Consider the following 14,155-nt stretch of genomic DNA (forward strand, 5'->3'; position numbering starts at 1 on the left):
GAGGTTTATTTCTGGTTCTGGGATCAAATCAGGGTAACTCCCAAGCAAGTATCTTAACCCTCATGCTATCTTTCTAGCTCTAGAGTTCTTTTTACATAATTTTTAGGAATATTTTTCTATTTATATTCTTCATCTGGTGAGACAGCATTCTCATTCCTTCCTCTGGTTCTTTTTTTTTTTTTTTGCCGGGGGGCTGTGGGGGAGCACACCTAGTTGTATTTCCACCTGACTCTGGGCTCATCTTTTACTTTTCTACTTATAGAATAGTTTCTTTTGGTCCATTAAACATATTATTTTTATCTTTATTTAGTTTGGGGGCTACACTTGGTTGACTCAAAGCTTACTCTTGACTCTGTGCTCAAAAAACACTCCAGTGGGTCCCGGGAGACCATACATGTTGCCAGGGATAAACTCTGTGTCAGCACAGGCAAGTGAAACACCTTATCCACTGTACTACTGTACTATCTCTCCTGGCCACACTGAACATATTTAAAATCACTTATTGAAGGTCTTTGTTTAATCAGTTAAATATCTGAACTTCCTAAGGACAGCTTCTATTGACTATTCTCTTTTTTCCCTTGTGTTTGTGGGTTATTGTTTCTTTTTGTTTATTTAGGTCTTGGGGTCAAATGCAATGCTCAGGGCTTACTCCTGACTGCTCAAGGATCACTCCAGGCAGGTCTTGGGGAGACCATCTCTGGTACTGGACCCAGAATGGCCATGCACAAGGCAACTGCCATCTTTCTGGCCCCAGGATATAGTTTCTCATCTCTTTATATAACTACTTCCTAAACATTTAAAATAAAGATAATTAATTCTGGACATCAGTCTTCTTCTTCCCAGGCTTTGTTGCTACTGCTGTTTGTTGACATTATTGTTTTTGTTTCTTTGGTTTGCTTGCTTTTTTTTTTTTAAGGAATTTTTAACCTAATTCAACAAAGTCTATCTACAGTTTGTGATCACTGAAGTTTCTCCCTAGTTTGTAGGCTTATGATTGGACAGAAATTCCCTAAAGCATCCGAGTCAATAAGATTCCCAGTCTTTTGGTGAGGGGCCCCATGGGTATGCACAGTGCAATTTCTACTCTGTCTTAATCTTCTCTTTCTACCTACACAAAGCCTTACCCTCACCCAGAGGTGAAAACTGAATGTCTTTCCAGATCTTTCTCAGCAATGCACAGAGCCCTAGCATGAGCACCTCCTTCTATGAGGATGAGACCTTCTTGATACCAGGTACATTCAGGAATTCTGCAAGTCCCCTCTGTTGTCTCTTCTCTCAAGTTTTTCCATTTAAAACTTTTAACTTATTTTAATGGTTTTCCCCAACTGGTAGTCATAGCCTCAGATAATTGCAAAGTTAAGTAATTGCCTAGAATTGCTCTTGACAAATGCTTATGAGGAAAAAATCATTTTATACTACACAAGTTCTGAGTTAGGTCAAATACAGATAATTTTGTAATTAGGTTTTCTAGGGAACCACAAGATAGGTCACATAACGTTCTCTGGAAATGAAGCTCTCTCAAGGATTTCCAACTCCTCATTGCTCCTTTCAAGGGCTTACATATTGCTGGTCCTCACTGGGGACAGAGGTTGTTAGTTTTCGAGAACTTTCTTGAAAAAGTTATTTTTCAGCGAGAGCCCAGGATGAAACTGGGACAACCTAAAAAAAAAAAACCCCAACTCATTGCTTATACTAGAATGGAGAATTTCTTCTCACTTTTATTTGGATTTTTGGTGGTTGTTCATTGTGGGGGGCCACTCCCAGCAATACTCAGGGCCACACCCAGTTCTGCTTAGAGAGACCATGTGGTGTTGAAGATCAAACCCAGGGCCTCACACATGTAAATAAGTGTCCACTTGCTTGGGCCACATCCTCTGCTCTTTTGTTTTTGTTAGCAATAAATTCACTCCAGATTGTTGCTACAAACATTTGAGTTATTTTCAGAGTACTGAAATTGTTTATGACCGTTCATTTAGTTGCTAGTTTTTCTGTTTTGTTTTGTCTTTTTTTGGGGGAGAGGGGGCACATTATCAGTGTTCAGAGGCTATTCAGGAATGACCCCTGGCAGTGCTGGGGCTATATGTGGTGCCAGAAATTCAAACCAAGGGTCTTTGGGTATTAAATCAAGCACCTATCCCCTGTACTTTCTGGCTCACTCACCAGATTCCACTTTATACGGAAAAGATTTCCAAGGTTATTACTTCCCCATTTTTGTGAATTTCACCTGGTAGAGTTAGGCTAGACTCTGTATATTTGAAAACTACTTGGAGCCTGACCTGCCGGGGCTCAGGCTCTGTTCTCAGAGACATCTCCAGGCACTGCTCTAAGGGGTCCCCTGGTGCTTCTCAGCTGCTGACCAAAGCCCCATTGGCAACAATCTTATGTCCTATATTGTCTCACTGGCCCCACTTAGTTGGTCTATGAGACCAAGCGGCCAATTTAGCCAGGGCTAGGGTCAGGTTTAGTACTAAGGTAAGATTTATGGTTCAGGTTTGGAATGGAGTTAGGAACAGAGTTTAGTTTGGGCTATTATTGAAACTGAGAAAGTAAGGGTTAGGTCAAATGTTAAATTTGGGGTTTGGTAGAATTAGGAAAAGGATTGGGATTAGTATTAGGGCTAGGGTTAAGATTAGGCTTAGGGGGGCTGGAGAGATAGCACAGCGGGTAGGGCGTTTGCCTTGCAGGCGGCCGACCCGGGTTCAAATCCCAGCATCCCATATGGTCCCCTGAGCACAGCCAGGGGTAATTCCTGAGTGCAGAGCCAGGAGTAACCCCTGTGCATCGCCAGGTGTGACCCAAAAAGCCAAAAAAAAAAAAAAAAAAAGATTAGGCTTAGGCATACTGAGGGGGCAGAAGGGAAATTGGGGATGTTGGAAGGAAAATGGATACTGGTGAAGGAGTTGGTGCTAGAATATTACATATGCCTGGAACTCAATCACGAATAATGTAGTTACTTTGTAATTCACAGTTATTCAATTAAAAATATATATTTTAAATATTAGGAATAAAGAGAGATAGAATTTGGTTTGGCTATGGTTAAAGCTGAGAAGGAAAGCTAGGATTAGAGTGAATATTAAATTTATGGTAGTTGGAAGGGTTAGGCTAAGACTAGGGTCAGGGTTAGTATTAGGTTTAGGCTTAGGGTTAGAATTAGGTTTATAGTTAGGGCTAGAAATAGAAATAGAGTTCAGGTATGGGTATAATAAAAGTTTAGAATGAAAGCTAGGATTATGGTGAATGTTATATTTAGAGTAATTGAGAGGGGTACCCAAGGCAATGGCCAGGGTTAATATTAGAGTTAGGGGTGAGATAGGATAGATATAGGTCTTAGGTTTGGCCACGGTGGAGTTTAAGAATAAAAGTTAAGATTAGAATGAATGTTAAATTTAGGGTAATAGGTAAGGTGAGGACCAAGGCTAGGGTCAGGATTAGTTTTATAGCTACATTAAGAATAAGGATAGAGCTAGGGCTTAAGTTTGGCATGGATAAAATTGAGAATGCAAGTTAGGATTTAGGTGAATGTTAAATTTAGTGCATTTGTAGGGGTAGGCCAAGGTTGGGCCAGGGTTAACTCTAGGGTTGAGATGAAGGTTAATGCGAGGGGCAGGGGTTAAAGACAGATACAATATTACGCATTATGTCAAGGGAAATAAGTGAGTAAAAGAAAAACTGAATTATTTCACTCATGTTGAATTTAAGAAAAAAAGCAAATGAACAAAATAAAAACAAATTATTATATACAGAATTCATTGGTAGTTACCAGAAGAGAGAGGTTGGTGCTGAGAGAAGCAGAAAAATTGTTGCTTTATATCATTTTATATGCCAATTATATAATAATGTATATAGAAACTAGACTTAGAGGTTCAGAATTATAGCAGTGTAGCTTATTTTCTCCTGGCTTGCAAGCTTATGGTCATATGTTCAAAAATCCAGTGTCCTACATGCACCAAGCATTGTCCTGCTTAAAATTTACCTGTTCTTTATTATAACATATACTACTCAGAACATGAATTCTTCATTATCATACACAAAAATTAAGATATTTTATAATAAATATATTTCTCACTTCTTTCAATTTCAAGGAATATTCATAATTTGGATGAAAATTAATCTCATAATTTAATTTATTTATTTAGGCTTTCAGCCAAACTTGTCAGTGCTAAAGGCTTACTTCTGGCTCTGTGCTTAGGGATTACTTCTGGATTCAAGGGATCATATGGGGTTTCGGGTATTGAATCAAGGCTGTCTGCATGCAAGACAAGCTCCCTACACACTGTACTCTCTCTGGACCTATATCATTTAATTTTAATAGCAACACCTTTGTACAGGAGAAATGAGAAAGGAGAAATAAAAGTAACGAGGAATGAGTTTTTTTCAAGTTGGTGCCCAAATGAATACCCTGCCATAGTGGCAGTGTGGGGTCAGGGGAGACGGGACTGGGGAGCGGGGGAGGGATGTTGTGTTTACTGGTGGTGGAGAATGGGCACTGGTGAAGGGATGGGTTATTGAACTTTGTATGGGGGAAACATGAGCACAAAAATGTATAAATCTGTAACTGTACCCTCACGTTGACTCACTAATTAAAAATAAACTATTAAAAAACAAAAAAAAACTTTGAAGCTATTTTGTCTGATACTAGGCAAACATGTAATTATTTTCCATCAGAAAGTTAACAAACAACTTAATTAGCAGATATTAATTTTAAAAGACTGGAAATAATCTGAAAAGATTCTTATGTCACATGCTTTTTCTATTTGGCAACAGCAAATGAGTTATAATATTTTAAGAAGATTAGCACTGCTTGTAATGAGAGTGTTACACTGAAAGGACTAAGAGGTTTTAGTAACTATATAATATGATTATGATACAACATGCTATGATACGCTAAGATTATGTGATTCTTACATGTTGTGACCTTACTAGCAAAATTTAAGAAGCCTTAACAGCTTTAAAACTTTGTTTTATTCTTAGAGAAAATGTAAAAAGTAGGATCTGACAACTTATCACACACATAGAATAATCTGTTAAAAACTAAATTTTATAAATATATAATACAATTAGTATTATAGTTATACTTCTTTACTTTGTTTTTTCTTAATAAATAAAGGTCTTCAGGGTTGGAGTGATAGCACAGAGGGTAGGGCATTTGCCTTGCACGAGGGTGACCTGGGTTCAAATCCCAGCATCCCATATGATCCCCTGAGCACCACCAGGAGTAATTCCTGAGTGCATGAGCCAGGAGTGACGCCTGTGCATTGCTGGGTGTGACCCAAAAAGCAAAAAATAACAATAATAAAAAGATAAATAAATAAACAAAGGTCTTCAGTTATCACTCTAGCAAGGATAGCCCACATTTTTTTTTTTTTTTTTTTTTTTTTGCTTTTTAGGTCACACCTGGCAATGCACAGGGGTTGGCTCCTGGCTTTGCACTCAGGAGTTACTCCTGGCAGCGCTCAGGGGACCATATGGGATGCTGGGAATCGAACCCGGGTTGGCCGCATGCAAGGCAAACGCCCTACCCGCTGTGTTATTGCTCCAGCCCCAAGGATAGCCCACATTTTAAAAAACTTCTTTATCTGTATGGGTAGTTGAAGTAATCAGAGAAAAAGCACATACTGTTTTCTTTACCACTTGTGACTTTGTTTTTAGATTTTACAATACCCAGGGAAATAGTAAGTTCTGAAGACACTGGACTACATTCTTTTTTTTTTTTTTTTTTTTTTGCTTTTTGGGTCACACCTGGCGATGCACAAGGGTCACTCCTGGCTCTGCACTCAGGAATTACCCCTGGCGGTGCTCAGGGGACCATATGGGATGCTGGGAATCGAACCCGGGTCGGCCGCGTGCAAGGCAAACGCCCTACCCGCTGTGCTATCACTCCAGCCCCCTGGACTACATTCTTTTAGAAAGTATTTTTCATGTTCATCTGTGTTTAGAATCCTATTTTCAGAAAACTCAACCTGTGACAGGAGTTGAACATGAGATAGCTTCCAAATGGGAAGCAATAGTTTTAATTTTTGGGGGGAGGGGTTGCTTTTGTTTTTACTTTTTCTTTTGTTTCTGCAGAAATGGCAAAGTCATTAAAAACAAAGGTAATGGTATGCCCGAAATTAAAGCGAACTGTAATGTAATATATAAAGCCAGACTGCATCTTCTGCTGAAGGGAAATACGATGATTGGATCCCTTGACAAAAATTTAAATTGTGGGTTATAGATGAGATTAAAAGTATTGCATAGATTAAAAATCACCAGTAACCGTGGGTAGAAGAATAGTCATGTTCTAAGGAAATGGACGCTAAAATATACTGAGGAAAGGGGGCAGGATGCATGTAGCATCCTCTCAAATGGTTATACAATACTTGAGAGTGTAAAAGCAAATCAGGTATTTAACTGTTGGTGAGTTGGTAACACTAAATGTTTAACTACAGAAAAAGAGATGATAGAGAAAGAAAATATGTAAGTATTCTTTACACTTCAAACTTCTCTTTTCAAACAAAAGCATTTAAACATATAAATAATTACAGATCAACCAGATGTAGTAAAATATTTACAATTGGATTACAAATAGATCATTGTTCTCTGTACTATTCTTTCTTTTTTCTCTGAGTATCTGAAAGTCTTTACAAAAAATTGGGAGCAAATACAAGTTGCTTACTATAGCTTAACTCTTTCATACCACTGTGCTTCTATTTCAGCATTTAATGGTTACCTTAATTGTGATTAACTGAGCAAGCATAGATCGGCATACTAATTAGATTCTTTAAATGTTTTCCTCCAGAAATCAAACTCTTTACATTATTACTTACTCCCTTCTCTAAGAAATTCCATAATTAAATTTTTTAAAAAAATGATTCTCTGCAAAGCCCTTTGTTGCTAGAATGTTCTTTTAGTGAGGGCTGTACCTGAGTAGTGCTCCTGGGATACTCCTGGCAGTGCTCAGGAACTGAACCCAGGCTTCTACATGTAATTTATGGACTCTGGCATGTTAAGCCATCTCCACAGTCCCATAAGAATAATTCTTAGTGCATATAGTATGAACAGTAAGTATCACTGAAAGAACAAATGAGAAAAAAGTCTTAAAATAACTATGATCTGCTGATAGGCTAATAGTTTACCTACTAAAATCAGCTCCTATCATTATGATCAAAATTAAAAGCGGTTTACTTCTTTTGCCCAGCTTTCTCTTTTTTATTGCAAGGTGGGAGAATTTGCATGCTAGATGTTTGAGAAGCCAAGGAAGCCAATCGGAATGAAACTGAGCCAGGAAATAGTTTGAGATCGTGCTGCAGGGTTCCTGGAGGGAGCCTCAGAGAACTTTGTCATTGCCAAGCTCGTGGGGCCCTTGGGTGTTAATGGCCCTGAGGGTAGAGATGCAGCCTCAGATGACCTGAGAGGGGAAAACTTACCACACGGGATTAGGCTGGCTTGAAAGCAGAAGTGACGCTTACTGCATGAACATGGAGGAAAGAAGTCAGAAGACCATCTGTAAAGCCGGGTGACAGAGGAATAGTCAGTGGCATACGGCGTGGCTCTGAGCAATGTGCTGCAAGAAGAACCAAGGATAAATAACGCTGCAGGAGAACGATCAGCCAGGAGTGAGAATTCAGGAATCAGGATTGGAGCAAGAACCAAGAGGAAATAAAACAGATGTGGAAATAGCTGCCACAGCCTGTGACATCAGTTTTAGCCTATTTGGTTGGTTGCCCAGCTGGGACTGCGAGAAGAGTTAACCAGCAAATAGTCTTTCGTGACCAAACCCCAGGGCTGACCCTAGGGCTTGTTAATGGTGCTCGGGACAGGGTGTGCCCCCAATTTATTAAATTATTTTTTTAAAATATTTTAGACCAGGGGCTGGAGCAATAGTAGAGTGGGCCGACTCTACTATTCAATCTCCAACCACATAATGGTCGCCCAAGCCTGCCAAGAGTGATCCCTGAGCACAAAGCCAGGAGGAAGCCTGGAGCACAGTTGAGTGTGGGCCCAAAACAACAACTTGACTCAGACTTCTAAATGGTAAGTGTTCCTGTTGTCTCAGAGCACGATGGGTGCCTACTGTTTGTCAGTGTCCTGAACTATTTTCAGCTCCAGCTCAGAATTGGCCAGAGTTGATCAAGGTCTAGCTTAGAGTCTTCTATTTTTCATCTTTTCGTCTCTTGTCCTGCTCCCACCTCCTCTCGTGCAAATCTAGAGGGTTACTTGTTCACTAGGCAACTTCTGCTTCAAATAATTTGCTTACATTTTTAGTTTTCTCATTTTGGGGTCACCATGTTGGTGTCTGGGATCACTTTTAGCAGGACTTAGCACCACTGTGGTGCTGGGATAGAACAAGAGTGTCCTGCATGCAAACATGTGCCAGCCCTTTGAGCTATCTCTCCTGTCCTGTTTAAGATATTAATAATTTTATGCTGAGTGACCAAATATTATCATTGCTAAGTAGTTAGATGTTTTTGGCTTTTTTTTTGCTTTTTGGGTCACACCTGGCGATGCACAGGGGTTACTCCTGGTTCTACACTCAGGAATTACTCCTGGCGGTGTTCAGGGGACCATATGGGATGCTGGGATTCGAACCCGGGTCGGCCGCATGCAAGGCAAACGCCCTACCCGCTGTGCTATTGCTCCAGCCCCAGTAGTTAAATGTTAATATATTTCATTTTTTTATTATTTGTGGAGATTCTGGACCCCTCCCAGAGATTCCCAGCCAGTTTGGCTTGCAGTTCAGTGCAAGGAACTGAGGTTGCTGCTTGGTTTCTGTGGTGCCAGGTGTTAGCCTGGTGGTGTTTCAGGACGACACCTGGAAATGCTCGGGTTATCATGTGATACTAGGGACATAACTAGGGTTGTTTGCATACAAAGCATTCACCTTAATTTCTATATTATCTCTCTGGTCCTGAATAGTTTTTGTTATTGTTTTGGGGCCACACCCAACTGTGCTCAGGGATCACTCCTGGCAGACTCGAGAGACCACTGTATGGTTGGAGATTGAATCAGGGTTGGCTGTGTGCAAGCAAGCAATCTGCCAACTCTACTAAATAAAAAAAAATAATAATTAAAACAATTGTGGGGCATACCTTGTGGTCCTCAAGGTCCCCTGCTGGCTCTGTATTTAGGGATTATTCCCTGCAGGGTACCAGGTGGTACCATGAACCAAACTCAAGGCTCCTGCATGCAAAGTATGCAGTTCGTCCTCTTGAGTTATTCCCCTGGTTCCAAATATTATTCTTTAGCAAATATGCAAAGCATTTTTAAGGTGGTATCTTATCATAATGCTTATAAAGAATTATACTGTTCATCCACTTGATGCAGCTGAAGTGGAACACTTCAAAGAAAACCAGCACAGTTTTTCTTAGTTCAGAGATTTACCAGAAGACACGGCTGATGATGTAGGGGCCTTGAAAAAGGCCGATTTAGAGTCGGGTCTGATCACAGATATTTTCCCATGGACAGTGATAGTGTCATCTAATGTTTCTTCTGTTTTATTAGTAGATGCATTCCATGAAGAAATACTTTACCTATGCTCAGGCTTGTCCTAAGGACTAGCTGAAGGACGAAGTCCAGATGTCACCACTGTGCTAAGAACAGTTACTGGGAGGAGTTACAAAATCAGCATGGGCGAGGACAGCTAAGAGGCAAAGCAGAGCGGTCAGACATTTGAAAAACAATTACCCTGAGCTGACTGATAATTTTGCAATAAGAAATTCTGGAAAGAAACTATTTTACTTTCATAATAAAATTTGTGAGCTCTGGGTTGGGCTAATCTTTTTTTAAAAGATTGAGTTGCTATGATTTGCAATTTTGTGGATGATAGGGTCTCATTCAATATTCTAACACCATGTCCTCAACCAAACTGTGTGTTTCCCTCTACCATTGTCTTGGTGAATATTCAAGTATATATATATATATATATGTATATATATATATATATCACTGTCATCTGTCATCCCGTTGCTCATCGATTTGCTCGAGCGGGCACCAGTAATGTCTCATTGTGAGACTTGTTATATTGCTATTTTGTTATATTGGTGTTTTTGGTATATTGAATATATATGTGTATATATATATTCTTACATTAAGTATAAGTATATATATGTATATAGTTATATACATATATGTTATATGTATATAATATATATATACTTTATATGTATAAGTATATATACATACATATATACTTATATATACATACATATATACTTATACATATAAAGTTGTATAAGAAGAGGGGGTTCACTTCCCCACCCCCCCAGTACTTATGGCTTGTCCAGAGAAATTACAAAGGACTTTAAAATGGGGGGGGGAGAAGATTGGTAGTACTCTAGCTGGTCTTCCCAGATTTTCTCTGTTACTTTGTTTTTGCAGTCTTTTTACAATTGTGCAAGTTGTAGGCAGCTTGTCAATTGACATACGGATAAGTTCTGGCTACTAAAATGCAATTGATTATTCCCCTGTGGATATTAGCTTGTTTGGCAACTGTTTATAAATTCATTTCAACATCCCTGATTAGCCTAAATATGTGTGATACTTTGAATTTACCTTTTTTTTTTTTTTTTTTGCTTTTTGGGTCACACCCAGCGATGCTCAGGGGTTACTCCTGGCTTTGCACTCAGGAATTACTCCTGGCAGTGCTTGGGGGACCATATGGGATGCCGGGGATCGAACCCGGGTCAGCCGCGTGCAAGGCAAACACCCTACCCGCTGTGCTATCGCTCTGGCCCCTGAATTTACCTTTAAACCCATGATAATAGCTTGCTGATTCTCTGACATTGTAAAACCTTTGAAATGTGTTAATTATATCATCATACATACTTTGAATTACCTATTTAAATAACTATCAGAACATTAAGAGTAATAAAAAGTGCCCTCATTTTCCCCTCCCCCATTAAACCAAAACCATGTTTTTATTTTTATTTTATTTTATTTTTTTGCTTTTTGGGGTCACACCTGGCAATGCACAGGGGTTACTCCTGGTTCTGCACTCAGGAATTACCCCTGGTGGTGCTCAGGGGACCAAATGGGACACTGGGAATCGAACCCAGGTTGGCTGCATGCAAGGCAAACACCCTTCCCCCTGTGCTATTGCTCCAGCCCCAAAACCATGTTTTTCTTTTGGGGCAGAGGGTTTAGGTCATATCTGCAATAGTCGGAGTTGCTTCCAATGGTGCTGAAAAACCACTATAAGTGCTAGGGATCAAATATGGGACTCTGGGGTCCACAAATGTCTCATTAACACATGTGCTCAGGAGTGACTTCTGGCAGAATTCTGGCAGAACTCACTGCCAGGGGACCATATGTGGTGTGGCTGATCAAACTGGGGTTAAGAGATCATGTGCCTTAACCCCTATGCGCGCTCTCTCTCTCACTCCCTCTCTCTCTCTTTCTCCCTCTCTCTCTCTCTCTCTCTCTCTCTGGTCCTAACGTGTTTTGGGTTTAGTCTGGACTCATATCCAGCTAGACTCTGGAGTTACTTCTGACTCTATGCACCAGGGTCACTCTTGGCAGTGCTCAAGAGGATAAATGTGGGGGCTGGAGTGATAGCACAGCGGGTAGGGCATTTGCCTTGCACGCGGCCAACCTGGGTTCGATTCCCAGCATCTCATATGGTCCCCTGAGCACTGCCAGGTGTAATTCCTGAGTGCATGAGCCAGGAGTAACCCCTGTGCATCGCCAGGTGTGACCCAAAAAAGAAAAGAAAAAAAAAGAGGATAAATGTGGTGCTGGGACTGAACTGGGATTTGATGTACACAAGGCACGCACCTTAAACCTTGTGCTATTTCTCCAAATTTAACCATTTTTAATTGTAGAAGTTTCAGGCAAGAATTCAGAAAATTAAGTATAAAAAATAAGTATAAAGTACAAATTCTTGCCCTTTTTGCATCTAAAAGAAGCAAATACCAAACACAGCAATCTCTAGTCTCCCAGTACTAAATCCTAGACAATGGTCACAACTAGATTGTCATTTTATTGTTTTGCTTCAGGGCCATAACTGGTGGTACTCATAACTGGTGGTGCAGGGTCATAACTGATACTTATACTCCTGACTCCATGCTTAAGGGTAGGTCCCAGTAGTTCTCAGGGGTTCATGGGATGCCAAGGATTGAATCTGGGCCGTATGCATGCATAGCATGTACTCATTTCATCGAACTATCTTTCTGACCCTCTCCATGTCAAAAAAAATTATTAGTCAATTATAAATTATTCATCTGTGATCTGGGGAAAAAGACTTATCAGTTATCTACTAAAGGTTTCTGTAAAAGTTACACAAGTGGGGCTGGAGCAATAGCACAACGGGTAGGGCATTTGCCTTGCACACGGCTGACCTGGGTTCGATTCCCAGCATCCCATATGGTCCCCTGAGCACTGCCAGGGGTAACTTTTGAGTGCAGAGCCAGGAATGACCCCTATGCATCGCCAGGTGTGACCCAAAAATAAAAAAAAAAAGTTACACAGAGGGCAAAGGGATCAGGAGAATATGCCTTGATCTGCAACATCCTGAGTTTGATTACTAGCTCTATATGACCTCCACCCCAGCACCTCAAGGTTGGCCCTTGTGGTTCCTGGAAGTCTGCATTGCTAGGACCAAGCATTGAACCATCAAGTCTGCAGAGCTAGACTAAATTTCACCAGGAATAGTCCAACAGGTCCCTTCAGCACTACTTGGGATTTCCCCTCCCCAGAGAATTATACAAGGTAATACATGTAAGGAAGTGCTGGAGAGAGAGTTTAGGAGTTGATACATTCATTTGCATTGCAGGCTGCTGATCTTAGTTCAGTCCAAGCAACACAGATGGTCCCCAGAGCACTGCCAAGAGTCACTCCTCTGAGCACAGATCCAGGAATAACCACTGAGAACCACAAGGTCTGGCCCAGACCTCCCCCACAAAAGAAAAGAGATACTGTGGGGCTGGAGTGATAGTACAGCAAGGGCGTTTGCCTTGCACGCAGCCGACCAGGGTTCAATTCCTGGCATCCCATATGGTCCCCCATCCACTGTCAAGAATATTTCTGAGGGGGCCAGAGCGATAGCACAGCGAGTAGGGCGTTTGCCTTGCACACGGTCGACCTGGGTTCGATCCCCGGCATCCCATATGGTCCCCCAAGCACTGCTGGGAGTAATTCCTGAGTGCAAAGCCAGGAGTAACCTCTGAGCATCGCTGGGTGTGACCCAAAAAGCAATAAATAAATAAATAAATAAATAAATAAATAAATAAATAAAATATTTCTGAGAGGGGCCAGAGCGATAGCACAGCGGGTAGGGCATTTGCCTTGCACACGGCCGACCCGGGTTCTATCCCCGGCATCCCATATGGTCCCCCAAGCACTGCCAGGAGCAATTCCTGAGTGAAAAGCCAGGAGTAACCCCTGAGCATTGCTGGGTGTGACCCAAAAAGCAAAAAAAAAAAAAAAAAGAAGAAGAAAGGAAAAAGAATATTTCTGAGATTGCAGAGCCAGGATTAACCCTTGAACACCACTGGGTCTGATCCCAAATGCAAAAAAAGAAAAGAGAGAGAGAGAGAGAATGTATGAAAGAGTTCATTGCAATACTCATAAGTTGTAAATTTATGTCCCATAACCAACATAAATTTTGTTGAAAAGTAGCAAATTTCAGAGACCCCAGCTAATTTAATGATTAGTGGTTCTGATGACATCATTCTATATTTTTGTGATCAGTTTAAATAATATTGTAAAGTTACATTTTATCCAAAGATAACATTTGGCTAAAAAATACCATGGTAAGCAATTAAATAATGGTTTCCTACAGTTACAGTAAAGCTTTAGTGTACTCACTCCTTCCTTCAGAAAACAGGACATTCTGATCCTGCGATAATGTTCAGCTAATGGAGTTTATTTTGCATCAAATGATTCACATCGATGAGTTCATTTTTTTGTGTTGAAAACCAGTGCAGCATAGCTGGGCTTCTTGCTCTGCTCTCACTGACTTGCTAAAATACAACTGCTGGAGAGCACATCAATTGTCTGGCTCGGCAAGCAAAAGCCCAGCTTTTCCAAAGACATTCTATTTGGGCTTACTCTTGAGCTTAATGAATGAGTTATTTATGGATTGCTTGAGAAAAAAAATGTAAGAAGGAAGAAATGGTCATTCTCTAGGCAATGGTAGAAAAACACTCAGTGAATATGAATAGATTCCATTTGATATGAC

The 14,155-nt window shown here is 40.5% G+C and overlaps 1 protein-coding gene across 4 annotated transcripts in view; it reads right to left on the minus strand.

Annotated features, from left to right (window-relative positions):
• Nucleotides 1-14,155, minus strand: part of CMKLR2 (chemerin chemokine-like receptor 2) — a 51,461-nt gene that overhangs the window by 23,010 nt on the left and 14,296 nt on the right. Inside the window, exons 2-3 of one of the 4 annotated variants that reach the window (XM_055121754.1) lie at nt 9,510-9,619; nt 7,407-7,483 (exon numbers count right to left, since the gene is read on the minus strand). The exons of 2 other annotated variants lie outside the window; for them this stretch is intronic. The gene's annotated coding sequence lies outside the window, so the exon portion shown is untranslated. Of the gene's footprint in view, nt 1-7,406; nt 7,572-9,509; nt 9,620-14,155 lie in introns of all 4 variants that reach the window. One more of the 4 variants, XM_055121751.1, reaches the window with a different exon arrangement.

Source organism: Sorex araneus, chromosome X (assembly GCF_027595985.1).
Source record: "Sorex araneus isolate mSorAra2 chromosome X, mSorAra2.pri, whole genome shotgun sequence".
In the NCBI taxonomy this organism is placed as follows: Eukaryota; Metazoa; Chordata; class Mammalia; order Eulipotyphla; family Soricidae; genus Sorex; species Sorex araneus.